The sequence below is a fragment of the Tachysurus fulvidraco genome, chromosome 24, assembly GCF_022655615.1.
Source record: "Tachysurus fulvidraco isolate hzauxx_2018 chromosome 24, HZAU_PFXX_2.0, whole genome shotgun sequence".
NCBI lineage: Eukaryota > Metazoa > Chordata > Actinopteri > Siluriformes > Bagridae > Tachysurus > Tachysurus fulvidraco.
In genome coordinates, this window is record NC_062541.1 from 10,630,365 (window position 1) to 10,647,962 (window position 17,598).

A 17,598-nucleotide genomic window follows, 5' to 3' on the forward strand; every position below is an offset into this window, starting at 1 on the left:
TTGTTCTAGCCACGTGTGGGTCATTAGCATAATGCTGGGTCCAGCTCTTTCTGAATCTTCTAAGATCAATGATTCAGTGAGATGATAAGGTGGATGATGAAAAAGAATGCAAAGTTTGTCTATGGAGACTAGAACATACTGCATTGTATTTTAATCCAACTGAATATAAAGACTTACACTTACAGTATACAGTGTATACTCAGATTTTTTTTAGAGAAGTACATTGCCAGGTGGTGTTTTTAATAAAACTCTGTCTCTACATAATGATGTCCGTGTGTGTGTGTGTGTGTGTGTGTGTGTGTATGTGTGTGTGTGTGTGTGTGTGTGTGTGTGTGTGTGTGTGTGTGTGTGTGTGTGTGTGTGTGTGTGTGTGTGTGTGAATATGAAAATTGCACATGAATGTTCTGTTTCTTAAAAACCAGCAGGAGTCTTAAGATGCCTTGTCTTGGAGGACTTATGGCAATTTGTGATATTTTACTGCAAACTTTGATGGACATGACTTAATAATATACTAATTTATTAATCATGCTGACACTAGCTATATTTTTGTGTTCTGTGAGCATCTCCATTCTAGCTGTTTTGTCTGAATGTGTTGTCAGCATCACAGAATTGGTGTCAGTAAAAAAAAATGCCATGGTAAAAATTTGCCATGGTAAAAATTTCCAAGATCACATTTTTTTCACATTCTGATGTATGGTGCGAACATTAACTGAAGTTCTTGACTTATATCTGCATGACTGTAAGCGTTGTGTTGTTGCCACATGATTGGCTGGTTGGATAATTGCGTAAATGTGCAAGTGTGCAAGCATTCCTAATAAAGTAGATAGTGGATGTATGTAATAGATGTATTTTTTAAGTGTTTTTGCCCGTGTAATAAAGAGTTTGTCAGTGCTGTCGGTCTATGTGAAGTTTGTGTATGTAGCCACAACAGCAGGCATTAACCCTTTGCCTGTTCCAGCTCCCATGGTTCTTGTCCCAATTCTGTCTTTGGTTCATCTATGAGTATAAAATGTTAAAATGATAGAGCCTTTTATTGTTGATCAGCAGGATTCCTGTTCTGATCCGGCTTTTTCCAGTGCTTAGTACTGTATGAGTGTGCTCTTCCCTTGTGGAATGTGTGTGGTTCAGAAAATACAATTTATAGTGGGATCGTAACAGTCATTTTTCTTTCTTGAAGGTCAAGTGCATTTAAACCAAAGAGCACTTTGCGAGCAATATAATCTCATTTTTAACTAATTTGCATGTGTGTGTGTGTGTGTGTGTGTGTGTGTGTGTGTTATTTGAGGAGAAGGGTAGCATCTGTGCTCCATTAAAAATGACCGCTCTGGGATGTCTAACTCCTATCTGTTCCTTTTTGCTGTGCCTCTCACATTCACATTCTCTATCTGCAGTGTCTGTTGTGACTCTGTGCCAGTACTGTGCGAATATGTGAATGATGGAAGCAGCAATATACAATTTAATAGGAACACTTTACCTGGACCATTCGAGATTTTTCCAATCTTCAACTATCCAGTTTCACTAAACCTGTGACCACTGTTGCTCGTCATTCCTGCTCCTGGCTGCAGGAGTGGGACCAGATGTGGTCTTCTGCTTTTATCTACCTCAAGGTTACACATTTTTGATGTTTATATTGTGTGGTTATTTGAGTTACTGTAAAATCCCAGGAGGTTTTGTGAAATGTCTTGCATCAACACCATGCCATGGTCACTGAGATTTTCCCCAATCCAATCTTTGTTGTGAACATTAACTGAAGCTCTCGACCTGTGTCTGCACCATTTTAATCATTGCATCGGTGCCACATGATTGGCTGATTTGCTAACTGTATAATTGCACTGGTATAAAAACTAATAAAGTGCATGATGAGTGCATTCATCATTGCAAATTTATTGTGAGCATGATTTGACATTCTAGCACCACCACTGCTATGTTGATGATGTCTCCTGATAACTCTTCAGTCTCCGCACATTTCATCATGCCTAACAGACGCTACAGTCTGCATAAAGGTTCTCCATCTTGCCATCTTGTCAGGTCAGTCCTTCGATTCACTGCAATCTTTATTTGCATTGTGGCCAGCCACCAGTTACAGCCAACATTTCAGTGATCCACATCTTGTAAAATTGTTCGGTTCAGCATCAAGAAAATCAAACTGTACTTGTCAGAGAACATGACTTCACTCTTCATCTAAGCACTCATTATCTTCCAGCCCAACTCATTTGCCTCTCTGCTGCCAGGCGGGCTTGTCCTGTTAAACCACTGCAAATGATCGAAACTACAGTAGACCATCTAGTTTTTAATCAAAGTCACACAGCAAAACAGCAAAACCCAATCCGATTATTATTAACTTTTTACCAGTGGATATTTCCACAATGCAGCTTTATCGCAAACTCCAGATATAGTTGTTGATCCCTAATGAGCAAGCCAGAGGCAACAAGGAAGATGACCTGACAAAGAAACATTGAGAAGATCCAGACTCAAAAGGAGAAAGGGATCGTGAGATTAAATTATTACAGTGGACAGCTATACTTTGTGATCAGTCCTTGTTAATAATCACAAGAGGTTTGGGACGAGAGACCATTGTTCAGAAAGTCCTCATGTGTGGAATTTCATCAAAGGCTTCATTAACAGCAAAATCAGGACAATCTTGAGTGCACCTTTGACAGTCTGAATGAGAAATTACAGGAGACACTGTATGGCTTTGAGGACCACAAGATAGGGCCAAACTGTAAACGTATTTCACTATATCCACCAACATATTCTAATGATAATCAACCCCATTACAGGATAATTGTCAGTTTACACCCTTCAACAGATTCACAGAATTGAATCCCGGAGGCATATTAAACATCTTTCCAAGTGCTGAATCAGTGCGTACATGTAAAAGAGCCAATGCTGGCATGCAAACAAGGTAAATAAACAACAAGATTCAACATCAAAGTAAAGGCCAAAGGAGTAGAGGATACAGAACGGTGAGAATGGTGTCCTGTCACTAAAATGTGCATGTTTGGGTGCTTTTAAATTATAGCTAACCAGTTTCTCTCTACTTGTTGTGATTCCTGTTCTTATCAATCATGACAGATTTAAGACACGCATCAGAGAAATGTTTTACTATCCGGGTCAAGTCAAATCTGTGTTTGCTGAAACTTTTATCTCTAACACTGAATCAGTAGTGCTGTAATATTGGCTCTTATATTTCTTTATGTGTAATCTCCTCAGCGGTATACATGTCTCTATTTGTAATCACTGTGTTGATTACTTAATTATTCCTTTTTTCCTTTTCCTTCTTCTTAAAAGAACCAATCAGAAAACAAATTCCTTAAAATCGGATGTGAGAATTTGCAAACACTTTAAGCCAAACTATTTCAACCGTCACTATTTATACATATATATACATACATACATTTTTAAGTTCTGAAATCAGATAATTTTGCCTATGGGTTCATAATAGTAGCTTCGTTTGCTGATACAAAGTCACTCAGAAGTCCACCCTATACTGTACTTTGTCATGCTTAGGATTACAGTGTTGACTTTTGCTGCCTGACTTCATGCAAACGTTGCATTTTTTCATTTAATCTCAATGTATTTTAGTATAAATTAGGAGGTTAACTGAGGCTTATATAGGATTGTTAAATATTGTTCAGCTCCACAGTTACATGGTTGGTTCCATAAAGAAAATGGAAAAAGCACTACGCTTGAAGGATTGTTTTGATACAATTCAATGAGCTCCTCAGTCTCCTCAGTGTGTTATTGTGTACTTAATCCCTGTAATGTCTGTATCCTTGGCCCTACCACCACCCCGTTTGGGGGGAAAAAGCATATTCTTTTTTTCAGCATCTTGGTTTAATTAACATGCCTTAAATATTAGTGAAAATACTAGAATATAGTATAGTGTAATAAACATGTAGAGGAAGGATTTGTGAACATTCCTGAATCCAGCACCAAGCAGATTCCATCCCATTCCAAAAGAGAGAGGAGGAAGTAATGAGGAAAAAAGAAAAGGAAAAGGTTTATGTAGTAGATTTATGACTGACAACAGAATAACCAATTTGGCTATAAGCTGTTCGACACACAGACAGACAGACACACACAGATGGATATTGATGGGCCAATGCTATGAGACATAAAAGAAAAGTGAGGTGACTGTGAGGTAGATGAACTTCAAATTGAAAACATAATACTGAAGTGAATATTTGTAGACATCTAGAGCAAAAAAGAAAGAATGAGAACAAAGTTTTTACTAAACTTTTGCTATCAACTGGACATTTTGGATGTCTGCTTGTGGCAGTTTTTCCCTTTTGCAAAGGAAACAATCTTCAAGGTTAATGACCTGAATAGTGTTCAATATACGAGCAATGTGTGAGTGTATGGAGGTGCTGGCAGGATCGCTTAGTAACACAGGTTACTTAGAAACTGATATTGGTACAGTACATACAATAGATGTCATATGAACTAGATCGACTAAAAAATTCCCACTTATTAATCAGGCATAACAATGGCACATGTAGCAGTTTAGACCGATTCGTTAACCCCTTAAACTCTCAATAGCTTTTAACAGGCCTGGAGTCACACTCAGTATTTTTGTAACTTCATGCATTTTCTTATTAGTTTCGCTAAAGCAGCTGAATAATTTGTTGCAATATTAAAAGTTAAAAATGTCTGCCAAACGAATAAATGTAAATTTAAGTGGAGTTGCATAAATCTTAAGTAGTGTTACAGTTAAAGGAACAGTTCTGTTCGCATATACTTTTCCATCTTAGGAAATGAGGCATTTGTCTTCATGACTTAAATTAGGTTTTGACACCAAGGGAAGTGTGCAAGTTATTTTAGCAAGTAATTAGATTTATAAGGGTTTACTTTGGAACACAGCTTTTTTTGTTTGTTTGTTTGCTGAATCCAAATTGCAGGCTTTTGTGAAGATCCCTCTTACAGTAAGACAGGAGAGGGACAAGATGACATGCCACATGCTGCTTCCTGAAATCAGAGAGTCTGCACCAAAACGTAAAAAGAGAAGGATTAGAATCATTAAGAAGAGTGAAGGAGTGTAAATCAGATGACGGAAGAGAAGGGACGGGGAAAAAAGCATCACTCCAACGTGAACGCTGTAATGACGGCTGGCGGCATTTCTGTGGCCCTTCTTTCATACATCTTGTGAAAAGACAATTAATGATCACGTGCTGTCTCATTAGGGAAGAACAGGCTGTGACCCACTTATGAAATCACATGAGTGATATTTTCTCCAAAAACAAGAGGCCATTTTCATATTTTTCATTTTACTTTGGAGTGTGCATCTTTTTAACACCAAGGAATTGTGTCTCTGGTGGTGCCACACATAAGTGTTAATATAGTTATGTGTGTGTGTGTGTGTGTGTGTGTGAGTGTGTGTGTGTGTGAGTGTGTGTGTGTGTGTGTGTGTGTGTGTGTGTGTGTGTGTGTGTGTGTGTGTGTGTGTAGAATTTGATAGAAATATGTTAGGGGTAATATTTAGGTAATAATCATGTCAGTGGTAGTTACTCACAAAGATAATAAGACAAACACGTGTGTGTGTGTGTGTGTGTGTGTGTGTGTGTGTGTGCGTGTGTGTGTGTGTGCTTATGCCTCACCAGCCCATATTTTGCTACAGTACACGGAAAAAGAGTTCAGTTGCTCACACAAGGCTCCTTCTCTTGAATATACTGATCGAACCCTGGTTAATGAGGACTGGGACACTGGAGTGCAGATGGGGGAGGGTGAACAGCTCATATGGATGAACATTAAAGAAACACTCCAGCGTTTTTCAACCTAATCTTTATCTACTGCAGCTGTAGTACATACGCAGTTACCATGGAGAAAATGTTCAGACCTGCACTGAGAAAAGAACAGAAAAGCCATTTACTCAAAACTCACTCCAAATGGAAGTTTAAGTGCAGGGGTCAAATTAAGATCTATGTCCGTATAATTTCTTTTTTAAAATACGTGTCTCTCTCTCTTTTTTAGAAGAGTTGATAGAATAACAGTATGTTATGCTGCTAATCCATCCAGTCTTTCCAGGATATTGTCGTTTTGTGTTTTGGTTTCGTAGAAATGCATTCAAAATCAAGTGGACTCTGTGACGTTCAGAGGAACTTGCAATTTAAATCTAAAATTACTGCAGAGAGTTCATCATGACATGCATTCAGCTAAAATCCTCGATTCACATGTCAAATCTGTCAACATGTGTACAGCTATCACAGAAAGTCACAGAAGTCTCTTATTATTATTATTATTATTATTATTATTATTATTATTATTATTATTATTATTATTATTGTTGTTGTTGTTGTTGTTGTTGTTGTTGTTGTTATTATTATTAAAAAACACAAACATTTTGTTGCATCGTTGCTAAAACTCAATGAAATCTTGGACGATCTCTATATGTTATAATGTCTCAATCCCTATTTGTTATAATGTCACATAAGCTACAGATAAACATACATATAGTGGATCATTTCTATTGTAATATTCAAATTTTTTTGACAAAATCCTTACTGTCTATTTCTCTCTCTCTCCTTCTCTCCTTCTCTCTCTCTCTCTCTCTCTCTCTCTCCCCATCTCTGTCAAAATCTCTCTCTCTTTGGTCAGTATTCAACACAGGTGGGTAGCTTTATTAAAACCTGGGGACAGCGCAGTTCATGCCACAATAAAAGTGCGTGTGTGGGTGTTGTATGTTTGGTATTTCTGTGGTATTTGTGGAGGGATAAAGTCAGCTACATTACAATTCAGCCCATGTGCTATCAGCACTGTCTTATTTTAATATTCTGTACAGCTGCTCTATTCATCCTGATCTAAAATGGTCAGTGGTGCAGGATTGCAAGACTTACTGCACTGGCATATTTTAAGAAAGTCGATATAGAAATTCAATTATATGTCGTACACTTCGATATGATACAGTATATAGTTCCAAATAAACATTCCAGTTACGGCTGGATTGTTTTCTGTAAGATCTATTTGCTTTTTTTAATGCAAGTACAAATAAAACATAAGATCACAGTGCTGATGATTCTGACCACCTCTGGGGCAGGTGGTAACCAGGTAAAAGTGATGTGATGGTAAAAAGTGGTTGGGTTTGAATGAATGCATTATCATGTCTCATCTGCGATCTCCGTCTGATCAGCACCTCTCATTTTCTTATAAAAGTGTTTGTACATAGAGCAGCACAAAAAAGATATTTTCAGACAGATATTTTCGATCATATATGGTTAGATTTCATATATAGAACCTATATACTTAATAGAATCTATTTTTTATCTTCTTCTGTGCATTTTTAGGGTTCCTGTTCTCAAAGTAGGGTCCCTAAAGTGTGACGTAAACCCAGGACATCTGTTTTCAATTGATGAGCTGCAAAGGAGCACCATTACCTGGGTGAGATAAAATATGTCATCTCTGATGCTTCATGATGCACTCTTTTGTTGTGGTTTCCATGGTGATGTAAATGTTTTTGTTTTTTTTAATTTGTGGAAAGTACTAGCTGATCTTAGCCAAGGAGGTTTGATATACAGCCCGGGGGTTGGGGGGGGGGGGGGACACGGACGGACGGACGGACAATAAATATGTTGAAATATCAGAGGGAATAATAAGACTTGATGTTGGGTAAATATACTTTGACCTTGATCCTCGACTGAGAGAAAAGAGCTTTCTGATGGCACTGGTTGTGACTAGATCAAAGTGAATTCCAAAATCCCACCGAGCTGCCACATTTTGTGCCACTTCAACCACATAAAAATGAGATTTATTTCTAGCCATGAATATAGCAATTGGACAAGAACAGGAAAACGTTGCTTTATCCGATAAAGGTCAGTGAAAGTTTGACTTTATATTATACTGTTTACTCTTTCGTGTAGAGCAGCTTGAAATCATGATTATAAATTTGTGCCACGTCTTAATATGTATTGCCTACTGTATAGTAGAAGCGTTCGGTGTGGGAGGAGAAAGCGCTAAAGCCTTAAGAATTTACTGAGTGAAATGTTCCATTTTTATACATTTAAACACAAGTCTATTTATAATAACTAGAGGAAAATGCTGGATCTAGAAAAGGTTTTGTTCCAGCCTGTCAGACCTGTTTGTATTAAAACACAGGGAATATGTTTACTTGAATATATATATATATATATATATATATATATATATATATATATATATATATATATATATATGTGTGTGTGTGTGTGTGTGTGTGTGTGTGTGTGTTTACTTGAAGCTATAGAGCTTCTTACAGCACACACAGAGACAGTATTTTCACTTGTTTGTTCTTTGCATGCAAAACCAATAATACTACAATGTGCTACAGGGATTTATATTGACCTGACCTCTCTGTTGCTATTTAGAAAACATGTTTCTTCTGCATGGAGTGTCACACAAGAGCACATCTTTGACTTGCAGCTGAGACAAGTCACTTACTCATCATGCATTTCCTTACACTTATTCTGCCAACCTCATCTACCTATTACCCACATTTCCTCATTAATCACTATTCAGTGTATTTATTATCACGTTTACTCTCCTGTTTTTTTGACATTCTATGTTGGCTTCATAGACTTGATCCACAGGCTCTTTCATATTATTGCTCTGTTTTATCAGATTGTCCGTCTCACATCTGTGTCGTATCGATTTGTGGATGCAAATCTTTAAAGCTTGCTTGGCCTCCCCCTGCGCCCTTATAGCCTGCCTCTGCAGTGGTTAGCCTTCCTGCTGTTTCACACACTGCTGAGAGACTCACAAGTTACATCCTTCCATAGTCAATCTGCTCTCTTCACACTGCTACACCAAGCCAGCACTGATACCATTGTACATTTGTGTGTGTGTGTGTGTGTGTGTGTGTGTGTGTGTGTGTGTGTGTGTGTGTGTGTGTGGGGGGGAATGCAGCTCTGATACAGTACATCTAATTCCTCTGTGAGACCATGTGGAGTCTGAGATCGGTGGTCGTGGAAACGGGAATATGTCTTGTATGAGAACTAAGTGAACAAACATTGAGGAACATCATAATGAAATATGGATGTCATTTGCACACAGTGCAGTCTTTGGAGGTTTTTTGTAAAACTGTGAGACATTGAGAGGCAAGTGAGGCAAGTCGAGAGATTTTAATAGAGCCTCTGGAGATCAGCATGGTGATGGATTGTTAGTAATTGCTTGTTTGCCTAAAATGTCCTTCAACAGAGGATGCTTTCGTGCATACAGCATGGTAGTAGATATGTGTCTGGACACCCAGGACAGTTTTGTAATTTTGAAAAGTGTCATGTGAGCCAGGTCAGTCTCCACAACAAGAGTAATGAGGCAGGGGACAACAGGACATCTGTCCATCGATGGCTATGACATGGTTGGAATTCGAACATGTTTTCCAGATGATAAGACACTTTTCTGTTGTGCCACTGAGGAGATTGTATAAGACCTTTAACTACAGACATTGACCTTTTCTTTATAATCCCATTTTCTGGCCCCTGACAACAAAAAAAGCTTTTTTTCCTCATAACATTATTCGATCTATCGATCACTTCATTACATCACAAACATTATGACAGACCACATGGTTTTTTGTGCAATAACATTATATGGAATATTTGTATTTTATTTTTATTCTACCCTCCACTTCATATCATATTTCTAACTCAGCTTTAGATGTCTGTAAGCACAATGAGAGCTGAACAACCAAGCTCAAATTCCTTGATTAATTAAGTGTACATTGATGTAGATTTACATTCGTAATGAGGAGCCAAAGGTGACAGTGGTAAGGAAAAACCAACCTGACACAGACTCAAAAAGTTAGAGTTCTACAGTTGGAGAAGTCAGTCGGCTTAAAGTTGCTAAAAGGATGTTTAGTATGGGTTTATTTTAAGGAAGCAGTTTAAAGGTACAAGTTATTTTCCGCACTATAAGGCGCACCTAAGAGCCTTAAATTTTCTCAAAAATCGGCCGTGCGCCTAATAATCCGGTGCGCTTTATGTGTGCACTGAGTTCTAAAATCTGTACAAATGTTGTGTGACTTTAGTAAGCGCTCCGCTTGACTGACTGTCGGACCATTTCCCGCTAACACAGGGACGTAATACATACACTACGTACGCTGGCAGCGATAAACCAATCAGAGGACATTACGTAATACGTACAGTACGTACGCTTATCTCTGCCACGCCTCCGGTAGGTATACTACTGGTATGTTGCAAAACAATATTTGTTTCTTCCTAACCATTATGCGCTCCACACTCCAGTCCAGTAGGTGGCGGTAAATGCACCTTAAGTTGGTTTGCCATCCGCCAATAAAAATCAGATGCTTACGAGACAATACAAACTACAGGCTATCAGTTACACGGTTGTAAATGATAATAGAGTAGCTGAAAGTATTCAACATCTATGTATCTATGGTTCGGGGAAGCAAGAAAATGTACTGCGTCAAGTTAAGAAAACACAGTAGATGAGGACTTTGGAGGATTTGTGGGAGAAGATTGATTAAAAAAGAATGTGTGTGTTGTTAAATAGTAGAATAAAGTTCAACTAAACTCACTGTTTTGCTTCTGTTGCCTTTTTTGTAGACCGTAAGTTTTAGCATGCGCCTTATAATATGGTGCGCATTATAATACGGTGCGCCTTATAATACGGGTTAAGTACAGAAATAGAGCCGTAATTGAGACTGCGCCTTATAATCCGGTGCGCCTTATAGTGCGGAAAATACTGTACATGAAATTATCCACATGGATATTTGTGACATGGTCATGTTTTTGCTTAGACTGATTTTTAGGTCAAAGTTAAATTCTAACATGACTGTGTGTGTTTGTGTGTGTGTGTGTGTGTGTGTGTGTGTGTGTGTGTGTGTGTGTGTGTGTGTGTGTGTGTGTGTTTGCACATCCATGTGTATGTTAAGAGAACTGAAATTCATCTTTAAAATGCAATACATTTAAAAAAAATTAACTTCAAAATTTAGATGATTATTGTTGAGCTTATCACTTATTTTGTTCTACCACACATACTTTAGTACAAAAATTGGCCACTCTATTTGTTTTTATGGCATAAACCACAGGGAATATTTCTCAAGAAAATAAGTAACCAACATAATCACAAACATAAATATTTCAGATTAATTGTCATTTTTAATTTTCTTTTTTTAATATTCTTAATTTTATAATAATAATAATAACAATAATTATTATTATTGTTGTTGTTATTATTATTATTATTATTATGATTATTATTATTATTATTATGATTATTATTATTATTATTATTATTATTATTTTTACTATATATATATATAAAATCAACTGTTTGTGTAATGTGTCTGTCTGTGTTTTCCCCTTGTTTCTGTCTGCCGTCTCTCCCTGGTGTTAATTGTTGACCCCGCCCACCTATCTGTTACGATGGACACTAATTACATTCATTCTCTTCCCCAGGTGTTTTGTCTTAGTCCTTGTCTGTCTCTGTTTTGTGATTGGTTCTCGTTCTCCATATATACTCTGTCTGTTCACTTCAATGTTGTTGGTCGTTTTTGGTGTTGGTGTGTGCATGTCCATGTTCCCGTTTCCTGTTTGTTCCGCGTTGCCTGCCTGTTTGTTTGTGTTTTGTTTAGTAAAAACCTTTAAACTGCGTTTGGATCCTCACCCGCTTTTGTTTCACCGTGTCACTTCGTGACAGAACGACCAACCCCACATGGATCCAGCAGAAATCCTGTTTTGTCTTCGTCAGGAGGACGCCCCAGTTGAGGAATACACGGAGGTATTCTTGGACCTGTGCAACGAGGTCAACTTCGGTGAGAAGGCGCTCAAAGACATTTTTAAGCACGGACTAAGGGAGATCCTGCGGTATTTGATGCCGTCTACCAGAGAAATAAAGACATTCTCGGAGTTCGTCAACTTGGCGTTGCTCCTGGACGGGTCCACGCTGAGCGTGAGTACTGTAGAGACGGAAGCCGGCCGTAAGTATTTTTTGGGGGGGGGGCAGCAAGCATTGGGATCCGTGGGCCACAGAGTGGAATCAGCCACGGACGCCCGAATGCTCCACAGTGCCTCCGCCCAGACCAGTCCCGTGCACATCCGTGATTGAGCCAGTTCCCATGGCTACCGTACCGGCGAGCTCGGCTGAGGTCCGTGCTAACCGGCTGGTCTCCAAACTGGCGGATACACCGATGAGGTCGGCTCGGGCGGCCGGCATCCCTAAGCCGCCAGCTGGACCAGCCGGGTTGCCGGAACCAGCCGGGTCGCCGGAACCGACCGGGTCGACGGAACCTGCCGGGTCGATGGAACCTGCCGGACCGACCGGACCGACCGGGTCGACGGAACCTGCCGAACCGACCGGGTCGACGGAACCGACCGGGTCGATGGAACCTGCCGAACCGACCGGGTCGACGGAACCGACCGGGTCGACGGAACCTGCCGAATCGACCGGGTCGACGGAACCGACCGGGTCGAAGGAACCGACCGGGTCGAAGGAACCTGCTGAACCGACCGGGTCGACGGAACCGACCGGGTCGAAGGAACCTGCAGAACCGTCCGGGTCGACAGAACCGACCGGGCCGAAGGAACCTGCCGAACCGACCGGGTCGATGGAACCTGCCGAACCGACCGGGTCGACGGAACCGACCGGGTCGAAGGAACCTGCAGAACCGTCCGGGTCGACGGAACCGACCGGGCCGAAGGAACCTGCCGTACCGACCGGGTCGACGGAACCGACCGGGTCGAAGGAACCTGCAGAACCGTCCGGGTCGACGGAACCGACCGGGTCGATGGAACCTGCCGTACCGACCGGGTCGACGGAACCGACCGGGTCGACGGAACCTGCCGAACCGACTGGGTCGACGGAACCGACCGGGTCGATGGAACCTGCCGAACCTGCCGAGCCGACCGGGTCGACGGAACCGACCGGGTCGACGGAACCTGCCGAACCGACCGGGTCGACGGAACCTGCAGGGTCGACAGAACCTGCCGAACCGACCGGGTCGACGGAACCTGCAGAGTCGGCGGAACCTGCCGAACCGACCAGGTCGACGGAACCTGCCGAACCGACCGGGTCGACGCAACCGGCCGAGCTGACGGAACCAGCCGAATCGGCCGGGTCGACCGAAATGACTGAGTCAGAGGACGCGGTCGACGTCATGACACCCAAACTACCTGAACTCTCTGCCTGGCCTGAACCTATGCATGTTTCTGTTTTCCTGTGTTTTGCTTCGCTGGACTTGCCAGCCCTTCTTCCTCCTGTCCCTGTTCATAGGCCCAAAGCACCACCCTGGCTGCCAACTCCATTCTGGTCTCTGGCTCAGCCTCCAGCACCACCCTGGTCTCCGGTCTTGCTCTGGTCTCTGGCTCCGCCTCCAGCACCGCCCTGGTCGCCGGTCCTGCTCTGGTCTCTGGCTCCGCCTCCAGCACCACCCTGGTCTCCGGTCTTGCTCTGGTCTCTGGCTCCGCCTCCAGCACCGCCCTGGTCGCCGGTCCTGCTCTGGTCTCTGGCTCCGCCTCCAGCACCACCCTGGGCTCTGGTCCTGCTCTGGCCTCCGGCTCCGCCTCCAGCACCACCCTGGTCTCCGGTCCTGCTCTGGTCTCTGGCTCCGCCTCCAGCACCGCCCTGGTCTCCAGTCCTGCTCTGGTCTCTGGCTCCGCCTCCAGCACCGCCCTGGTCTCCGGTCCTGCTCTGGTCTCTGGCTCCGCCTCCAGCACCGCCCTGGTCTCCGGTCCTGCTCTGGTCTCTGGCTCTGCCTCCGGCGCCGCCCTGGCCTCCTGTTCTCCCGGCGCCGCCCTGGCCTCCGGCTCTGCCGGCGCCGCCCTGGCCTCCTGTTCTCCCGGCCCTGGCCTCCTGTTCTCCCGGCGTCGCCCTGGCCTCCTGCTCTGCCGGCGCCGCCCTGGCCTCCTGCTCTGCCGGCGCCGCCCTGGCCTCCTGCTCAGCGGGCGCCACCACTACACGAACCCGACCCGCCCTCCCACCCTGGTTGCACCTTCGCTCCACCCGCCTGAACTGGGTTTTATGGACTTGGGAGCGTCTGGAAGCCGCTCGTAGGGGGGGGGCTCTGTAATGTGTCTGTCTGTGTTTTCCCCTTGTTTCTGTCTGCCGTCTCTCCCTGGTGTTAATTGTTGACCCCGCCCACCTATCTGTTACGATGGACACTAATTACATTCATTCTCTTCCCCAGGTGTTTTGTCTTAGTCCTTGTCTGTCTCTGTTTTGTGATTGGTTCTCGTTCTCCATATATACTCTGTCTGTTCACTTCAATGTTGTTGGTCGTTTTTGGTGTTGGTGTGTGCATGTCCATGTTCCCGTTTCCTGTTTGTTCCGCGTTGCCTGCCTGTTTGTTCGTGTTTTGTTTAGTAAAAACTTTAAACTGCATTTGGATCCTCACTCGCCTTTGTCTCACCGTGTCACTTCGTGACAGTTTGGTATCGTTGTAAATGAGTCAGGATTCGCATAATATCCGCCATTATTAACTCACCTTTGGCAGAATTTTGACAATTACAACGATACCAAACAGTTGATTTTATATATATATATATATATATATATGCTGTGGTATAAGAGGAATAAAACATTCAAGACATGCTCGGGTTTCTTTGTTCATTTGCTTATTTGTTGCTTAAATTAAACATCACATTTCCCCATTATTGCATATATTCCAAATACACGGGCCCTAGTATTTTATAAACGGCCCATAATAAACCTCTTCAATGAAAAGTAATTAACAAAATTTGGATTTTATAGAGAAGAAGGGGGTGGGGGTGGGGTAAGGGGGTCAGGCAGTGGCGGAGGAGATGACAGCCATTACGGTGTGAGGCTGTGATTGGATAAAAACTGTTCTTTGCACTTTTAATTAGGCCTGACAGGAAATACGAGCAGCTGAGAAGGAACTAATGAGAACAAAAATGAATGAACAGTGGCGGAACAGCAAGTTAGACTACATCCTGGTTATCATGTAGCTCAATTAATCACTCTAATCCACTCTCTCTACACTTTATTACTTACCTCAGGGGTTAGAATGTACATTATCATAGCCTGGTGCACACACATATAAAAAAACAAATGCATTTCATATTATTGTATATTTCATATAATTCTGCTGCATTTCATCATAAAACCGCTGCATTTCTACTCATTAATGTTACGTTTATTTATTTATTAGTTGCTTTTCATCAAAGTGATTTACCACTACTGTAGCTGTTGGAGCATAGCGATGTGATGAAGTGACGACACACAAATGTCAGTTGACCAGCCTCTCAATGATTAGCTCATTTATCAAAGTAATAATAACACAATATTAACAACATTCTGTAGTAATTAAATAGTTGTAATTGTGATCCACAGTAAATCTGGGATACTAACAAGGGATTTTTTGTTAGAGCAAATGTTGTTGATCTCTTACTACCATGTGCTATGTTTAATAAGCTAATCAAATATTTTTTTTAGTATGTTACCTAACATGAACAAGGTTACACAACATCGTAACAGTCAGTGAATAATCCTGCACTAAAACCTGAATTATTACTGACATAAATCTGAGCTAATGATGAGTTAAAGAACTAAAGAAGATCTAACATTAACTCTTGACATGTATCTGATGAATTCTTTAGTGAATAATGACCATCGTACAGTAAGTATGATTTTTTTTTAGTGTATGTTTTTTTAATGCATGTATTAAATGTAGCTCTATACATATGCTCTAAATGAAAGAACATTAATCAAATATGCATAATTTTAAATTGTTCCCACTTGTGGTTAAGGATCAACACTCCAGTGCCCGAGCCACCCAGAGCATGTAATAATACTACAGTGAGATTTGAAGAAATGTATAATGATGCAAATCAGGTTAAGATTAAATTATTGGTCTTTATTATAAGTGCATCTTTCTACGTTTGATAAGGACTATCAGAGTAATTCATGTATATTTAATTCATATTCTTTCTTGTAGAACTTCTTTAATTTAGTTTAACTTGACCTGCTAACAAAAATGTACTAACGTCCTTCAGTTGAAGGAATTCGTCAGATGTATGTTTATTCTTTACTATTTTTTTTTTTTACTTTTTTTTTTTTTTTTAACTCATCGTTATATTTAAGTGAGCATTACTTCAGGTATTAATGCAGGATTATTCATATTGTATGTACTGTTATTGTAATTTCAGTATTTTTATGTTACCAATTAGACACAATTATACAAAATAATACATGCTAAATACAGTTAAAGACACTGTATATGGTTAATTATGATAATACGTCGTATACTAATCCTACATGATGTGGGAAAACCAGGGTCTGCATTCATATCTGGCAACGTGTCCTGCTGTGTTTCTAAATAAGATTCGTATCATTCCAGGAAGTCAGTGAGTATTGCTTTTTAATGTAAATTGAACATGTCTTATTTGATTTATATTGGCTTCCTGTTACATTTACTACAAGGTCTTACTTTTGGCATTTATAGCTCTTAATGGCCTACTTATGGCATATCTTTCTATCTCTTGAGGCATTTCATCAAATCCAGACTACTCCACTCAGCCAAGACAGGCTTACATAATCCTGAGGATTATTTTTCCCAAGTACTGCCTAAAGTATCCTAGAGAATATTACGAATGGGAGATGTATAGGTGGTTTTATAAAAACAGATCTAAAACATGGCTATTCATATTGTCCTACACTTTTATTTACTTTGTTAAATTTAATGCTTTTAATATGATTGATGCAAACGAAATTCTCCCCTGCGTTCATGTTCCTGTCAGCGTGTATGAGCAGAAGAGGTGTGAGTGGAATGTAAGCACATAGCAAAGGTACATGAAGTGTGAGTGAAAAAACGTGTACCTGTTGGAAAAAAAAAAAACTGTGAGTTTGTCATGTGACCTCTTTGCAGTGATCTGGAGACACATTTTACTGATATGTTATTATATGTGTTATATTTTTTGTTATTCTAAGAACAGCGCATATACATTTACTGGCCATTTTATTAGGATCCTAATATCTATCCTGTGGCACCACAACAATGCATGAAATCCTGCAGGTCATGAACATAGCAGGTTAAATGTTAATGTTCACACCAAAGGTTAAACTTGGGAAATATGTGACATTAAGTACGTAATGGCGTTCGGTGCTAGATGAGCTTGTTTGTGTGTTTGAGAAACTGTCAGGATGTTCATCCACAACCTTCACAAGATGAGTTTACACAAAATGGTATGAAAACTTAAAAAGCATCCAGCGAGCATCAATCCTGCAAGATAAGAAGGGCTGTACTCAAAACACCATGTCTGAGTTACTGTACTAATATAGCCAACTTTTACATCTGTAACGAGACAAAACAATGCATCTCAGAATGCACATTGCACTTAACATTGAGTTAAAAGATTAAATAAACATTTCTTCAAAAACAATTGCTCCACATTCTAATATATGATGCGAACATTAAGGCACATGATGTGAACAATTGGTTGATTGCATAATTGCATGAATTTGTACATGTACAGTTTAAAATGGCCACTGGGTATATTTGCAGTAATTCCTCTCAGCAGTACATTGTAAGATTCTCATGGATCTCAAATTGATGATGTCATGGCTCGGTTGGTGTTAGCTAGGTTCTTTTATAAACACCTGTATCCAGAGAAGAGCTAACAGGGATTAATTAACGAGAGTTGCATGGAGATAGGT

At 40.8% G+C, this 17,598-nt stretch overlaps 1 protein-coding gene across 2 annotated transcripts in view; it reads left to right on the forward strand.

Annotated features, from left to right (window-relative positions):
* The window catches only part of dlgap3 (discs, large (Drosophila) homolog-associated protein 3), a 143,014-nt gene that overhangs the window by 53,531 nt on the left and 71,885 nt on the right, over positions 1 to 17,598 (forward strand). For both annotated transcript variants that reach the window (XM_027175943.2, XM_047808100.1), the window contains exon 2: positions 7,281 to 7,374. The gene's annotated coding sequence lies outside the window, so the exon portion shown is untranslated. The remainder of the gene's footprint in view (positions 1 to 7,280; positions 7,375 to 17,598) is intronic.